This window comes from Lagenorhynchus albirostris, chromosome 17, assembly GCF_949774975.1.
Source record: "Lagenorhynchus albirostris chromosome 17, mLagAlb1.1, whole genome shotgun sequence".
Taxonomy (NCBI): domain Eukaryota; kingdom Metazoa; phylum Chordata; class Mammalia; order Artiodactyla; family Delphinidae; genus Lagenorhynchus; species Lagenorhynchus albirostris.
The window spans coordinates 60,865,983-60,879,039 of NC_083111.1; the positions used below are offsets into that span (position 1 = coordinate 60,865,983).

The 13,057-nt window shown below is 41.5% G+C and overlaps 1 protein-coding gene across 3 annotated transcripts in view; it reads right to left on the reverse strand.

Annotated features, from left to right (window-relative positions):
• Nucleotides 1-1,544, reverse strand: part of RAD21 (RAD21 cohesin complex component) — a 28,045-nt gene extending 26,501 nt beyond the window's left edge. For 2 of the 3 annotated variants that reach the window (XM_060127957.1, XM_060127954.1), the window contains exon 1: nucleotides 1,453-1,544. The gene's annotated coding sequence lies outside the window, so the exon portion shown is untranslated. Of the gene's footprint in view, nucleotides 1-1,045; nucleotides 1,065-1,452 lie in introns of those variants that run through there. The other variant, XM_060127956.1, reaches the window with a different exon arrangement.
• Nucleotides 1,545-13,057: the final 11,513 nt, after the last annotated feature.

Consider the following 13,057-nt stretch of genomic DNA (forward strand, 5'->3'; position numbering starts at 1 on the left):
CCTAGATTGTACTAATGCGTTGCCTCTATAAACACAAGAAAGGTAAAAGCTATGCTCTATCAATGTAATTCTGACTTGTATACAAAAAGGTATTATGTCCACTGAGTTATGCACTGCTGTCACCTCATCTACAAACTGGTAATAATTTAATCATTGGGTATGGCATACATCCTCATCAATGCCTTTTTAAAAGTAATTGATTAGTTGCTTCCAACATGAAACAAAGTAATTTAGTGACGCTACAACTTAGGAAAGCTTCTGCAGCCTGTCTTCAACATTCCGCACAACCACACAGCTCCCTGGCATTTACATTCGTTGGAAGAAAATGGGAATTTGTTTCTGGAATTCAATGATCATTCTAAACAATATACGGAGAGCAGATGTTAACTTTCGCTTGCAAAGGGAAGCCGATGAACAGTAGCCTTTACCAGAAACCCTTAAAAACTCAAGCGCGTTTTTGAACACTGAAAGCCTAACAAATCGTAAGGTGGCCAAACCCTCCAGCGTTTCCCTCTTTCAAATTTGAAGAAGGCCGCTAAGTTTGGCAGCAGCACAGCTCGACAGTGTCACTCCACACTATCACAGCAGATCATTCTCAAAGCCTTTCTCAGCGAGGAAGGAGACACCAGGCATTTGTCAGAAACGCCCCCCCCCCGCACCAAATACAACACTCAATATCCTCAATCGCTAGGAAAGCCAAGGAGGAAAACCAATTATGCTAATTTCCTAAAAATCAGAGGCAACTTCCCTTGATCGCGTTTTCTATGGGTCTGGCCAATATTTGATATCTCCAGCGTAACCACTTTCCTTTAAAAAAAAAAAAAAACGGGGAAGGGGGAGCAACACTGGTCCCTGGCGAGGGGCCCGCCCCGTTCTCCGGCCCCACCGTGGCCGCGATGGCAGGGCCCGCGTGTCTCCTACCCCCGCACCCACGCTCGGCGGACGGCTGCGGCCCCTCGGAGCTGGCGTCGCGGGCGGCCACCCCGCCGCCGCCGCCGCCGTCTCCCGCCCCGAATCCCGCGTCTTCCCAGACAGCCATTTTCACCCGAAGAGTAGGCGGCCCGGTGCCCAGAGCGCGCTCGTTCAAACCTCCTCCTCGCCCTCCGGTGCCCAGAGCCGCGTCTCCCTGAGAGACCGACCGAGTAACTGCTTCTTTGGCCTTGGAATAGACCTGAACCATTTGTTACCCAATAGACAATGATGCGGGCCCAGGCTGCGCGGGTCCCGGCTGAGGGTGGGCACCTGGGCAAGGGGCCTGGGCGGCGGCGCAGCGGTTCGGGAGCTCGGAGGGTGGCAGCACTGCCCCGACCCGGGGCGCAGGCAGTGCCGACGTCTCCCTCGCCCTCCCCCCCCGCCCCTCCTCCGGAGTCCGGCTCCCCGACGGCAAGACGGCAGGGAACGGGTGGGGGGAAGAGAGCCGGAGGAAAAGAAAGGGTCGGCCGACTATCTTACCTTGTTCTCCGCCGGGAGTTGGGCGGGCTGGGTGGCCTGGGGAGGGGAAAAGGGTCGGGGGAGGGGGCGGGGAAAGGGGGGGAGCCCTTGTAAGGTGTAGCTTCGGAGCTGCTCCCGCCGCCGCCACGGCCGCCGCCTCCTTCCCGATTCACTCAAACAAACAAGATGGCTGCCGTTACGCCGCGGCTCTTCCTGCCGCCCAAATCCTCGGTTCAAATCGGCAGGATGTTTACGGTCAAAATGGTACCTGTGCGCCTGCGCAGCCAGCCTAAGACCCAGAAGGAGCAACGCAGGCGCAGCGACCATTTCCTTTTCTTTGGAACCCGCCTTCTGGTTGAGCAGTCCCGAACTGAGCAAGCGCAAAGGTGATTCTCTTGCTAGAGGGTCTTCTAGCGTCGCGGAACTGGCAAGCGGCGCGCGCGCAGTGCTTGCCAAGGAAGCGCTGATTGGATGTAACTTTATTCTTGGGCTTGTTTTAAAGGGAAAAAAACCTTTGTGCAGTTTTGTGTGCCCCTTACATAAAAATTCATTTAAATGTTTCTGTAGCAACGAATGTAACATAAATCCCTTAAATAAGTTCTCTAAAATGTAGGGGTTCATTCATTCAGTCAACCTATATTTATAGACGGTCTTCTCTGAACCACATACTAAGATAGCTAGGGTCTGGGATATAATGACGATATAGTGAGATAGTATCTGCCTATGTGCTATTACCCAAAGTACTTAAGATGATACAATGATCCAGCCCCTGTCTCCTGACCCTCTTGCCTCTCTCTTCCTCACTGTGCTCCAGTCATCAAACCAAGAGAGCTCAAGAGTTTTGCACTCACTGTTCTCTGTGCTTAGAATAGTCTTGCATTTCCATCCCGTCTCCTTTTGTCTAATTCTTAATCTTACACTCTTAGCTCAAAAGTCACTTCCACAAGAGAGTCTTCCCTGATCCTCTGTATTATTGATATTTAGGATAACACTACTAATGTAAAAAAAAAAAAAGGTCCCCATCCTGCCCCAAACTTAAGGGCTTTACAAAACGGCCCTGCCAATTTCTGCCTTTATGACCATGAGTAACAGCCTCTCTGTGCTTTCGGTTTCTCACCTGAGGATTGTTGTGAGGATTCATGAATACGTGTAGAAGCATTTGGAATGGTGCATGGCATGTTACAAGTAATCTAAGTTATTTTTATTACTATCTTCATTGTCATTATCACAATTATTCTCCCCTATAAATTTTTTTTTTCCCTAAAGAATGGCACCCTGAGCTAGACAAAATGCTCCTAGCCAGAGTAGAGGATAAGATTACCATCGTTTGATGTGGACACCTAGCAGTTTTAATCCAGCCCAGGTGTATGCTAGTTTTTCAACTGCCCTGGACCCTTCGAGGGTTTTAACACTATACTACACAACTCACTTTTAACCTTCCTATGTTGTAGCAACAGGTGGATAAGAAAGTGGGCAGCCTTGTGCTCCACTTATTCTGTGTCACCTGATTTTTGCTTGGGGCAGGGTTTAACTCACAGGCTGGAGTCCATTAGCCAAGTGGTCATGGCAGCTGGAACTCAAAGCTTCATCAAGTGACTATCCTGGGGCTTCCCTGGTGGCGCAGTGGTTGAGAGTCCGCCTGCCGATGCGGGGGACAGGGGTTCATACCCCGGTCCGGGAAGATCCCACATGCCGCGGAGCGGCTGGGCCCGTGAGCCATGGCCGCTGAGCCTGGGCGTCCGGAGCCTGTGCTCTGCAACGGGAGAGGCCACAACAGCGAGAGGCCCGCGTACCGCAAAAAAAAAAAAAAAAAAAAGAAAAAGAAAAAAAAAGTGACTATCCTATTTTAATTGGGCAATTTTTTGTTTGTTTATTTGTTCTTTTCTTTGTGTGTTTTTTTTTTTTTTTTTTTGCGGTACGCGGGCCTCTCGCTGTTGCGGCCTCTCCCGTTGCAGAGCACAGGCTCCGGACGCGCAGGCTCAGCAGCCATGGCTCACGGGCCTAGCCGCTCCGCGGCATGTGGGATCTTCCCGGACCGGGGCACCAACCCGTGTCCCCTGCATCGGCAGGCGGACTCTCAACCACTGCGTCACCAGGGAAGCCCCCTTTGTTTTTTAATGGGGACTTTAAGAGGCTGCCATTAAGGATAGTTGTTGAAATCCTAAGCTAAGTAGGGAAGGGGTGCAAGCACTTTTATTATTTTCATTGTGATTTCCCTCAACCAATACAGATTAAATGTTTAAAACATTTAAATCCTTCCTGCTGGTGTGGCTTTTCATAAACTCAACTCTGGCAATTGTGTCATCATCTCCAAAACACAAAAACAAAACCAAAAACCCACCCCCCCAAAAACAAACAAAAACCCAACCAACCAACCAAACAAAAACACAGACTCACTCATTAACAAACTCTTTACAACAGAAAATTTCAATTTCTGCCAGTGAACGATTTAATTCAACACTTCGAAATAATTTAAGCGTATCAGCTACAAAGTGATCTAAAACTAATCGCCTGGGAAGAGTCTTGAGTCAGGTTAAGGATTACATGGATAAGACTACATTGCATGGTGAATCCTTCTTCATTGTTAATATTAAATTTCAGTTTAAATCTGTCTCCATTTCAAAATATGTTCAGATGAATATGCATTGCCACTTCCTGTCTTTCTTATATTACATTAGTTTTTAGAGTTTTTGTCAGTGGGACCACATACATTTCCTCTTAATTTGAATAAAAACAATTCTGTTTTACTAATTTCTAATAACAAATCTAACATTTAAATCAACAGCTTACTTTTTTATCTAAGACTTTTTTCCCTCTATCTTTGAAGGATGGTTATGAATATGGGCTTTGGGTTCAAATCCATCTCTTCTACTTCCCAGCTGTTTTACTATATGCAATTTATTATACTTCTCTGGGTTTTGATTTCTTTATCTACAAAAATGGAGGCCATACTCTTTATGACTGATGAAAGAATTAAATAAGATCATATATATGAAATACTTAGAATAGTCGCTGAAACTGAGTAATTACTCAATAAATTGTGACTATTACTCTTGAACCTTCTAGCTTCTGAGTAATGAAATAGCTGGCAAGGTATGGCAAATATTTATCAAATATTCAGCTTTTAAGAACATCAGTAAATACCTAATACTCTAAATGCCCCTCTTAACTATACTTCGCTCTATGCCCATTTTGTAATCCTTATTTGATTACAATTGTAATGTCTCTCTCTCTCCAGTACTGAACTCCCAAGGTACTATCACTTCTTTTCTCTTGAACCATTTATTCTTACCCAGTAGCTCTCCACTGGAGCCCACTTTCCCTTTCATGGATTTCTTTAATATTTTCTTCACATATAACCCTAATTTCCTAAATCTGTGGATTTGATTCTTTTGAACAAGGTATATATTCTGTTCTGGCTTGAAGTCCCATCCTATCAACATATTCATTCATTTCCTTACACACAACGTTGAGCTAGTTAATTTTTCTTGCTATAGAACTTAGCTGCAGTTAATATCTCCTTTACCTGGAAATACTTACTTGGTGAGTGTGCAATTTTGCAATGTAAAATTTGCAATTTTAATAATTGTGAATTTGTTTGACTAAAACCATGGCAGGAGAGATTTAAATTGCAGATCTAATCTTCCTCCAGTTGGAATACTCTGCTTTTCTTTCCTGCTTCCTCAGTTAATGACTTGTATGATTTGGGATAATCACTGTCTGAAGAACTGGATGCTGCCTCTGTCTTAAGCATGTTTATAAAGCAGCTGTGTTCTATGTCTTATTATTTCAGGAACACACACACACATTCACACAACTGAGACTTTTCATGAGATAAAAACTGTTACAGAAATAGATGATCAACACATAGTAACAGAGTTGTTTAAGGTTTAAACACAATTTCATAGATTTGTTTCTCTGAATTGCTAAACTTTCAAAACATAATGCTCTATGACATAAAAAATATATCGTAAGTAGGAGGGGTTAGATTAAGAGAGGAATAAGGCAAATGGATAGATTTTCAGGAGTATTTCAATATTAATAATGGATGAGTATTAAGTATGTTGCACCAGAATTTAAAAATTATTTAAATAAAGAAAAATCAAAGTATAAAATATTTGTTGCCTGTGGTTTCTAAAGTTCATTAAAGTCCAGAAAGAGTGACTAGCCCCTTTCAGATTGTGGGCTAAATAGAGAAAAATGGACAGAAAATGACTGAAAAAAATTGTAGATTCTTGCTTTTCTTCTACTGTCAACAATATTTTTTTATCCCTAAAAAGGATGGTAATATTTTGATCAAAAAGGGAACACATTTTAAGGACAACAGTCATAGTCAAAAATGTTATAATCAGATGCATTATATTTAAGAAGCGGCGGGATTAAAGACAAAACATTGGTATTCAATTCTTAATATTCTAGATATTACATAAGTTAGTGATAACGGCATGTGTGAGAGAGGGTTTTATAAATCATATAAATAGTAGATTTCATTCATAGTCACATGCTCAGCTTCAGGCATGTCATTTTGAATCAGGATTCTGCTCTGGAGAGGGGCTGCAAACATCCCTGTCAAGGCTGCACGGCCTGTTCAGACAGGTAGGTGTCAGCAAAGAAAAATTACTAGGGGCCAGGAGTGGCCTCAGGGATGTGCAGTTCTCTGGGCCTCATGGGAATGTGAATTTGTCAATGACTGAGGTTGAGGCCAGTGGAAGCTGCAGAGGCAGAAGCTGGGTCAGGGTCCATGATAATCACTTTGACTTTTCTTAGAAAATTTCATTATGCTAACAACATTTCCATGCTGGGAGCACTTTTAACTCCTTAGCTGGACGTTTTTGTCCTTGACTGTTTTGATGCATTTCCTCTACTTTGAAGCCCATGATCTCTTCTGTAATAATGAGGCATCTTTGGGCTTCCCTGGTGGCGCGGTGGTTGAGAGTCCGCCTGCCGATGCAGGGGACATGGGTTCGTGCCCCGGTCCGGGAAGATCCCACATGCCACGGAGCAGCTGGGTCCGTGTGCCACGGCCGCTGAGCCTGCGCGTCCGGAGCCTGTGCTCCGCAACGGGAGAGGCCACAACGGTGAGAGGCCCACGTACCGCAAAAAAAAAAAAAAAAAAAGAGACATCTTTGACAATAATGGGTGCTTACCCAAAAGCAGATGGATAGTGTTTCCTCTGAACCCCTCCAGTCATTCCAGAATGCAGGTGTTTTTGTTATAACGTAATATACATTGTTCTTTTCATCCTGCAAATTGCTTACTAAAAATAGTAGGGCAAACTGCAGGAAAATAGGGCTGGGGTAGAGCTCTTAAAACCAATGCAGAGAACAAAAATGGTAACATCTTAATAAAAAAATCCTTGCAAACTTCAAAGATGTTAAATTACCACTAATCAAGGAAGTAATATAGTAGATACAGTATAAAAAGTAGGTGAGGGCTTCCCTGGTGGCGCAGTGGTTGAGAGTCCGCCTGCCGATGCAGGGGACACGGGTTGGTGCCCCGGTCCGGGAAGATCCCACATGCCGCGGAGCGGCTAGGCCCGTGAGCCATGGCTGCTGAGCCTGCGCGTCCGGAGCCTGTGCTCCGCAACGGGAGAGGCCACAACAGTCACAGGCCCGCGAAAAAAAGTAGGTGGAAGTAGCTTGATGGAAAAGGTGTAAAGAAAGATAGAAGCTGCTAGGTTATGAGATAAGGGAAACTCCTGCAGTAAGCACTTGAAAGACACAGTGCGGGGCTCAATGGAGCCAAGAGCTGAGTGGAAGGAAATGGGCATCATGTACAGTCCTGTGTTAATGGGCTTTGCATTAACTTGATGGGGGCAAAAAAATTAATGTGTTAGGGAAAAAAGAAATCACATCTGAACTAATGTAACTTCTGTGTCATTTGGAAATCATTCCCCTATCTGCTAATTGTAAGTGAGGAATTAATATTATTATAGAAACTCACACTGTAACGAAATAGATCAAAATTCTTTCCCTAAGGCTAGAGTTGATGTTTTATTATCAGTGAGGCCTGGTATATTTATAGTAGGGTGGAAGAGAGTGATTTTCCACTTTTAATGGGTTTAAAACTCATCCCGGTATTCTGTTAAATTGCAGATTTGCATTCAGCTGCTTGGGATGGGGCCCAAGAATTTGCTTTTTTTTTTTTTTTTCCTTCCTTTAGCAAGCTTCCAGGTAATTCAGAAGCTGTTGGTACGTGGACCACAGCAAGCGGAAAGGATTTTTAGAGAACAGACTTTGGAACCAGGTAGACCTGGGTTTGCATCATGGCTCTTCCCATTTAGTAGCTGTGTGACCTTGAGTAAGTTGCTTAACTTCATGAGGCTCAGTTTTTTCATCTGTAAAATCAGGCTACTTATATCTACACCTTCGCGGCTGTGGTGCTCATTACATGAGATGACATATCTAGACCATCTAGAATGGTGCTTGGCACATTGTTTGAGCTCAGTAAATAGTAGTTATTCTTTTAATATTATTGTAGTTACTATTAGTGATATTTGGATATCTAATGACATACTTATTTTCCTCAACACATTCCCCATTCATTTCTCCTGAGATCTGCTGATTTTCTCCTTTACTGTTGATCTTTATTCTATATTGAGTTCCATGACAAAAACTGCGTATTACTTCCCAATATCTTTCCCTTATTCTTTAGATTGGCATATGGCACCCAGCTAAAAGATGACATTTACCAACCTCCTATGCATCTAGGTGTGGCCAGGTTAATATGTCTTGCTCAGTGTTATGTGGGCATTCCTAGATTTCTTAAAAAGAGCAGCGTTTTCCAACTGGACAAACTCTTTATCCACTAGCTAATGGAAGGTAGGGTTCAAAAAGATGATACCAAGGAATTGTTTATTTTAGGTGTGAAATGGTATTGTGGTTATATTTTAAAAGAGTGTCACTATCCTTTAGAGATTCATACTAAAATATTCACAGGTTAAAACATAAGATGTTTGGGATGTATTATAAAATAATCCTCAAGAAGTGGAAAGAGGAGTGGGTGAGGGGATAGAAACAGGATTAGCAGTGAGTTGACAATTGTTGAAGGTGGGTGAAGTGTACATGAGGAAATCACTCTCTCTACCTCTGCATATGTTTGAAATTTTCCAAAACAAAACATAAAACAATTTTTTTTAATGAAATCAAGACATGAAGAATAATTTTAATCTTTTTTTTTTTTTTTTTTGCGGTACGCGGGCCTCTCACCGTTGTGGCCTCTCCCATTGCGGAGCACAGGCTGTGGACGCGCAGGCTCAGCGGCCATGGCTCACGGGCCCAGCCGCTCCGCGGCACGTGGGATCTTCCCGGACCGGGGCACGAACCCGTGTCCCCTGCATCGGCAGGCGGACTCTCAACCACTGCGCCACCAGGGAAGCCCTAATTTTAATCTTAAATAAGCAAATTTCCAAAGATTCACAGAACGTTTTTTTAACCAGCATTTATTCTAGAACATTTGGAATTTATAAAGTATATTTATATGTAACCATCCAATTCTCCAAGTTCTATCTGTTCTATTTGGCAATGATTAATCAATTGGAAATGGGATTTCTCATTCATACATCTTACTGGTAGCACAAAATCAGTGACCTTTATCCACACTTGGAAAGACAAACTGAGGTGAAATCTAATATTTTAAGCAACACATCAGTTAGTCTCTATGGTCTTCCATATTTTATCTTGCTTCCCGACTGTCATCACTCATTTCTTTCGCACAGTGAGACCATGAGTATCAGAGGCGAAGGTGGGTCATGGTATCTTCTGTTTAGGTTCTAACAGATCAATGGCTATTAATCCAATGCTGCCACCCTCTATGTCTGTCTGGTAACCATACACCACATTACCATTCACCAAGGACCTATTTGATAATTATTACATAACACTATTTTCAATATTTTAAAAACTTTCCTTTCTCTCTACATCCCCTTCCAGCTACGGCACCACTTCTCAACTACCCTTTACAGCAAAATTTCTTTAAAGAATTGTTCATGTTTTCTACCTCCAGTTCCTTCCCTTCCATAATCTTTTCATTGCAGTAAAATATATATAATACAGAATTCACCATTTTAACCACTTTAAAGTATACAGTTCAGTGGCATTTAGTATATTTACAGTGTTGTGCAACTATCACTATTATCTAATTCTAGAACATTCTTATCACCCAAAAAGGAAAACTTATACCCATTCAGCTATCTCTCCCTATTCCATCCTCCCTGCAGCCCCTGGACATCACTAATCTCTGGATTTTCCTGTTCTGGATTTTTTTTTTTTTTTTTTTTTTTTTTGCGGTACGCGGGCCTCTCACTGTTGTGGCCTCTCCCGTTGCGGAGCACAGGCTCCGGATGCACAGGCTCAGTGGCCATGGCTCATGGGCCCAGCCACTCTGCAGCATGTGGGATCTTCCCAGAACGGGGCACGAACCCGTGATCCCTGCATCGGCAGGCAGACTCTCAACCACTGAGCCACCAGGGAAGCCCTGGATATTTTATATAAATGGAATTATGCAATATGTGACCTTTTGTGCCTAATTCTTTAACTTAGCATAATGTTTTCTAGGTTCATCCACAATGTAGTGTATAGCTGTACTTCATTCCTTTTTTCTGGATATATAATATTCCATTGTATGGATATACCACATTTTGTTTAACCATTCATCAGTTGATGGACATTTGGGTTGTTTCAACCTTTTGGCTATTGTGAATAGTGTTGCTATGAACATATGCATACTGATATTTGTTTGAACACCTGTTTTCAATTCTTTGGGGTTTTTACCTAGGAGTGGAATTACTGAGTCATTTGGTAATTACTGAGTCATTTGGTAATTACTGAGTAATAGCCAAACTCTTTATCCAGTGTCTGTGCTATTTTATATTCCTACCAGCAATGTATGAGGGTTCCAAGTTCTCTAGATCCTCACCACGACTAGTTATTTTCTGTTATTATTATTTCTTAATTCTATCCATCCAAGTGGGTGTGAAATGGTATCTCATTGTGGTTTTGATTTGTATTTCTTTAATGGCATTGAGCATTTTTTCATACGCTTGTTGGCCATTTATGTCTCCTCTTTGGAGAATGTGTATTCAAATACTTTGTCCACTTTTAATTGGGTTGTTTACCTTATGTTGTTGACTTGTATGAATTCTTAATATATTATGGACACGACTCTTATCAGGTATATTATTTGTAAATATTTTCTCTACTTGGGTCATTCTTGACAAAGGATAGCACAGAACCTAAAAATCTCAAATGTTCTGATATTCAATTGTGTGGGTTGAAAGTATAGCTTTTTAAAAATTTAGTTTGCCTATAGGCTCATTATTAGTAGAGATAAAAAATTTCAAATCCTTGAATTGTAGGCAATACCAGAGTCCATTTCTAATACCCAAATACTTCCCTAAACATTGAAGTATTTACATGTGCAATTTCGTTCTCAGACTATTTGAAATATTACCTTGGAACTACAATTAAAATAAATGTTAGTGGGTTTAAGGAAGGCTACCACAACAGAAATTCAATGTCTTTGAATCTTTCCTGATTCCTGGACCTTTGCAAAATAATATATACTATTTAATTTTAATGTACTGGATTACCAGGCTCGGAAATTTGGCCTTACATGTTTAACATTACAACTGATAGGCTGATTTATTTTGGAAGTCAGTAGACTCCTGACATTTTTGTAAAATAAAGATAGCCCATACAGAATTCCTATGAATGACCTAAAGAACATGTGTCAGTCAGGGTCTAGCCAGGAGACATAAATAGCTCAATAAACTGAGTGGAACATTTCAATATAAAGAATTATTATCTAATAATGAACTAATAGCAGGGAGTAACTATTAAGGGATAAATAATTAATAGTTAACTAAATAACAGGAGATTACAGCTTAGCAATAAAGTGAACTCAGCAGAACACAAGAATAGCAGAGGTAGGGAGGAGCTACTACTTCTACAGCTGAGTCTCATACCCATGGAAGGAAAAGACTTGGAAGGAGGCCAACACTGCTATCCAGACCCTGTTGGAGAGGGTGTGGCTGTGGCCTACTTAGTAACAGAGAATTTGCTGAAGTGCCACCAGCCAGGTCTGGCTGGAAACCACCTGTTGGGGCCCTAGTAAAACTAGTTGGGAATCAGCCCTCTGGGATGCTGGTGAGGCTCACTGGTAAGTCACTTTCTGAGCTGCTAGTGAGATTCTGCATGGTGCTGGCTAAACTTGTTGGTGCATGAGTGCCACTGGGTGTCCCATATGCTGCTTTCTGTTCCACGCCCCCTGCTGACAAAGCCTAACATTGCACTAGCTGACAAGAGAAAATATTTGCATGGTCCAGCTCCTGTATCACAAAGCAAAACAAAGGTGAACTTGGAGCTCAGAGACAATAAATTGATAACTGGCACAGATGGTGATCTATGACTATTTGAGGGAAGAACCCAGGTTTATGGTTTATGAGGGGAAGTTTTAGAGGTGGTTATTTATGTAATACAAAGAAGCAGAGTGATTAGTTTGAGAACAAAAGCTTAGCAATGGCTGAACCAGGAAACCTGTAATAACCGAAAAATAGATATGTTGAGGGTTATCTGAATTTGCAAGCCCAGAAGTTCCTAAAACAGGAAATTCTCTCTTGGAGCAGACCCAAAGATAATGCCAAAAGCAGGTGCTATACAATTAAGTATGAGTCAATATCACATGTTCTAGATAAAGTGTTCTGTTGCATGAAGAATTGCAGTCATCAGCAAACAGGTGATTTTGTTTGTTTGTTTGTTTATCTGGGGGTGCTGCTGTGAAATCAGACCAGGCCTATTTTTCAGGACCTGGAAAAAAGATACAGTTTTCCTTTTAGGGGTGTATCAATGAAGAATGCTTTTTTCTGCAAGTAATAAATAACCTTTTTTTTTTCCTACAAGTAATAAATAACAGTGGTTTCAGGGAAAAAGAATATCCAACATTTATGTTGGATATTAATCCCTTATGGGTCATATCATTTGCAAATATTTTCTCCCATTCAGTAGTTTGTCTTTTCATTTTGCTGATGGTTTCCTTTGTTGCATAAAAGCTTTTAAGTTTAATTAGGTCCAATTTGTTTATTTTTGTTTTTATTTCCTTTGCTTTAAGAGATGGATCCAAAAAAATATTGCTACAATTTATGTCAAAGAGTGTTCTGCCTATGTTTTCCTCTAGGAGTTTTATAGTATCTGGTCTTACACTTAGGTCTTTAATCCATTTTGAATTTATTTTTGTATATGGTGGTATAGAATGTTCTAATTTCATTCTTTTACATGTAGCTGTCCCATTTTCCCAGCATCACTTGTTGAAGAGACTGTCTTTTCTCCATTGTGTATTCTTGCCTCCTTCGTCATAGATTAATTGACCATAAGTGTGTGGGTTTATTTTGGGGGGCTCTCTGTCCTGTTTCATTGATCTATGTGTTTGTTTTTGTTCTAGTACCATACTGTTTTGATTGCTGTAGTTTTGTAGTATAGTCTGAAGCCAGGAAGTGTGATTTCTTCAGATCTGTTCTGCTTTCTCAAGATTGTTTTGGCTATTCGGGGTCTTCTGTGTTTCCATACAAATTTTAAAATTATTTGTTCTAGTTCTATGAAAAACGCCATTAGTATTTTGATAGGGATTGCAC